Source organism: Hibiscus syriacus, unplaced genomic scaffold (genome assembly GCF_006381635.1).
Source record: "Hibiscus syriacus cultivar Baekdansim isolate YM2019G1 unplaced genomic scaffold, ASM638163v2 tig00003403_pilon, whole genome shotgun sequence".
Taxonomy (NCBI): Eukaryota; Viridiplantae; Streptophyta; class Magnoliopsida; order Malvales; family Malvaceae; genus Hibiscus; species Hibiscus syriacus.
Window position 1 is genome coordinate 259,350 of NW_024061970.1, and position 4,686 is coordinate 264,035.

Here is a 4,686-nt window from a genome sequence, read left to right on the forward strand (position 1 = left end):
CATAGGATCCTGCTTGCATTTACAGCCCCAAAATAGGAAAAAAAAAAAGTAACGAGAGCTACTCAAAGGTCAAAACGAAAGAGAAGCTCCACCATGGGGGCCAATAAGAGAATTTCTTTGATGCATCCTATATGAATTAATCTACTTCATAAGAAGATCATCCCAAACCGATATGCAAGATTGAATCCGGAATAGAAATTAATGGTCAAGCAGAACATGAATAACATTAACCTGATTAATTAAAGCGCCCATGATTCAATAGATGCCATTATTATATCTTTTACATAACCACTGGTCTTAGTCCTGCATATGTTAAATGCAAGAAGATTATAAATATTAGAAACTACAGTTTGATCTAGTCTCTATCTCTTAATAAGAAAAATTATCTTCAAGATCTTGGATAAATGCGGTTATGAATCGACTGCAAAAACAAAGCAGGAAATCGTCACCCTTATTCCTTCACTGTTTCTTTCTCTTTGGTCTTGCCCTCTTCTGCAATATGGAAGTCATCAAATCTTGCGTGAAACGTCTTCGGTAGTTACCTTCACCTTCCCAACCGACCCATTTGCTGCAAAGGGTTCAGTGTCATCATGAGTCAGAGGGCCCGTCATCTATATTCTAATTGTTCCATCCACAGATCCTGAGGCATATGATTCCCCCCCCCCCCCAGGTGAGAATCGCACACAGGACCATGGTGACCCTTGTTGCATGCTGCACATCAGATGTATTAATTGTTATGGAAAAATGACAGAAGCCAGAACACTAGATCACACGTGAAATTTGAATTCAAACGCCAAATCTAATAAAAATCATTATGGTCCAATGAACACGAACCCACATATCTTCTCCTCCGGCAACAAACTTATTTCCATATTTTGGTTCCAATGAAAGCCGATTCAACCGTGCATGGCATATCATAGCTCTTTAACACCATAGCTGAGCAGAGTATACACGATAGCACTAAGCAATAAAACAAGAAATTCCAGCACAAAAGTTCAATCTGGCTCAAAAATCAGAACATACTGGTTTGCATCCCAGAACTTAACAGTAGATCCATCAGCAGTTGTGATATATCGACCATCTTGACTCACTTCCGCACTGGTCACAGATGACTTGGTCTCTAGGATTTGAACTATTTTACCACTCCTTACATCCCATAATCTGTGCAATCACTAAGAAAATCAGTAATAGGAAACAGAGATAGAAATGTTATAGAAAACCAAGACAAGTATTAGACTGGGTTAATAACAAGAATTTTAGGAACTTTGAATGGATATTATAAACAATTTAACAAAAATCTTTTAAATTAAGTATAAAGTTATATCAGTAACAAAGCAAGCATTACAAAACTTAAACCCCTTCCCCACCGACATTAATGCATCCTGGATTTTGATCTCAAAACCTCCATATACATGGAAGGAATCGATACCTGACACCCCCGATATCAGTGCAAGAACTTAATATCGTCTGATCGCTATGCATCCAAGTAACTGTTCTGACTGAACCAGTAGATTTGTCCACTTCTGTTGGAGGCGCATCCAGACGATTCAAATCATAAATACGGAGGATTTTCTCTACTCCCCCGGTCAATAGAAGGTGTGTATCCTGCAATCAGATCAGAAACCTTGAATGAGATTTAAAAGCAATAATCAAAATGTAAAATAAACAGATCACCAAAATTGAACATAGGGTACAAAAATACCAACAATTCCATATGGCGGTTTATGGTAAGCAGAGGTCACTTCAAAATCTATGGTGGTTGGACCACCATGTTTGGTACTACCTCAACCATCCTATGTTTCAGAGATCTTTAGATCAATGAGAGCGATTAGGTCATCACCTTAACTATCTAATTCCAACCAAAAAGGGAATGAAACTTTTATCTCCGAAACAAAGTGATGTGTTAAGTTAACTAAACACTACCCTTTTAATGTGTATATGTACTTATTTCTTTTTATTATAATTTTAGTAAATTCAGTTTAATTCTCTAATTCTTCTACATATTTACATTAGTAAAGTTAGATTATCTATCAATAAATACATTTCTTACTTTAACAATATAGTTATGCCTCATTATTAAGAAAATCAACTATATTAATATTTTACAAATTGATATGTTTAAACAACATTGAAGTTATTTGGAATAGTTTTTATTTCCGGTTCCTAATAATTAAAGGTAAAAAGGTAAATCCAAATCATGAGTGATAAGGATCTTAATGATGATTAGAATAACACGGTTACTTGAAAATGATACCAAATGCTTCCATACAAAATTTTACTGAGAATGAGAAAAATACCTTCGAAACAAACTACAACTATTGCTACCTGGAGATAACATGAAAATGCACTAACTAGCTTTGCAATAATCCCAAGTTTCACCATGACTCCTATGCCGTCAAATTTCAACAGAACTGCACATGTTGATTCATAAGTTCTTATGGTTTTCATACTAAGAATGGTATCAACCTTTTTGGCTTTATCAGTGGAAAAAGGTTCCATCTCTGTCTTTAATAGCAGAGAAGGTAGGGATTGCTTCCTCAGTGATGGGTAGAAGGTTAAGGAAATAATTCAAAAACCTGTTGTGGTAGCCAACATCTTGTGATAAATTCCTCATTAGAAAAAAAAATACATATACATATACATACATATATATATATATATACTAGAATAGTTGTGAAACCATCTGTTACAAGTTGACCAGGCAATCAAAAGTCAAGCATGGTAAAGATTTCCTCCTCAACACAACCAATTAATAGAGATCAAGAGCAGCACTAAGAACAAAAATGTTGCAATGCTGGTTTTGATTCAGAAATAGGATTTCCTATTCCCAAAAATTAAGGGCTTGCTAGAAGAAATGGAAACTACTTTTCACACGCTATTTTTTTTTTTGGTAAAACTTTTCACACGCTAATAATGAGAGCCAAATTAACATCGAAAGCTGTTCAACAACTTAGCTATTTTGCCATACAGATACCCTTTTATCAGAACTTGATGATTCCTAAACCAAGCTGTTAGACATTTCAAACACCATATCTTAATTTTATTTTCCTCAGCAAACCCCACCATACCTATGCTTCCATAATTCCCAAGTTAAAGCTTAAACGGAGTAGGGACCAAACTTTACCTCTGAAAAAGCACAGGCTCGAACTATATGCCTGTGCTCAAATGAGTGCAAAACATCACCGGTTAGTGCATCCCACACTTTCCTGCATGTAAAGACAATTTCACAGGATATGTCAACCTTTATCAATAAAGAACTCCATAAGTGCAAATATATGAAGAATTTTACACAAGCCTCTTTAGGTGTTTGAAGATATTTGGTATTAAATACAAAATCTGCATATATAACAAAGAAACTGACTAAAAACAATTAAACAACTTTCGGATTATAACAACAATAATATTGTGACAGAAGACAATCAATATTTTAAATAGCATACGCAGAGAAGTCAGCAGAAGCAGAAGCAGCACGCAAAGCGTTTGTATCCAAGCAAACACTCCACACTGCACCCTTGTGTCCTTCAAAGGTTCCTATCCAATCTCCAGTTTGAGAACAAGCAATTTTATGATAGCCAATTATAGTATAAAAATCACAACTTTGACCAAATAAATAGTAATTACCCTTGCTGGCACTGATGAGAAAAAAACCATCTGGGGTGACAAGGCTGTAAAAGAGATCCACGACGGGACGTGAATGGCCATGGAATACAAGAGGGAATAGCAACCTTTTTCTTATCCATTTTCTCCTCGTACTCAAAAATCAAACACAAATAAGAAAGAAAAAACAAATTCTTGCTGAGTCTCTAACGAATCTACATAAACCCAATGAATAAAAAAAACTTGAACTTATTATTTTTCCTGGTACTTTTCTGAATCAGAATATACAGAGGGAAAGATATCTGTAATGAAGAAAAAAGGGAATGGCGTTAGTTTAAAACAGGTGGGAAAGACGCTATGATTACTGAGATTTGGGAAACGATCGCGTTTTTCCACACCTCCTAACCCTGAGCCCTGGGCAAGATGATGATTGATGATGCAAAATATATATATATATAGGGCACAGAGCAATGAAAACCAAACTGGGGCTAGGCAAAGAAACTCTTGCCATTGATATCCATTTATAGGGAAAGGCTCCTCGCACTTCTTTTTCTCTTTACAGAGTAATTGCGGTGTATGCTACAAATTGAGGCCTTCTCTCGGCAACTTCTCTCATTTTAGTCCTCAAAATTTTCATCTCAATTTAATATTTAAACTTAAAAATAATTCTTCAATTAATATATAAATTAAAAAAATATTAAATTGGTATCCTGTGCTATTATAATATCTTAAATATTAACTAGATTGTTATACACAAAATTTAATAGGCATAATGCAAACAAAGACCCCTAACGTTTGACACTACATGCATTTTTGCCCTATTGTTTTTTTATTTGGAGCATTTGTCCCCACAACGTTTAATTATGATTCAGAAGTCTCTCGATAGATGGAAACCGTCAGTCAACTGACAGTCAACGGGTCTAGCTGACTAAGCATTCACAGGTGGACAACGATGATGACGTGGCGTTTCTACGTCACTAATATATGTTGACGTGGAATTGACATGACTCTCATATTGGTGCGTATTTGATAGAAGGGATAAAAGGCTCCTAAACGCAGGGAATGGGAATCGTCACTAGGCCAGGCATG

At 35.6% G+C, this 4,686-nt stretch overlaps 1 pseudogene; it reads right to left on the bottom strand.

Moving 5' to 3' along the window:
- Positions 1 to 235: 235 nt before the first annotated feature.
- Positions 236 to 4,028, bottom strand: LOC120176883 (annotated as a pseudogene).
- Between the last annotated feature and the right edge of the window lie 658 nt (positions 4,029 to 4,686).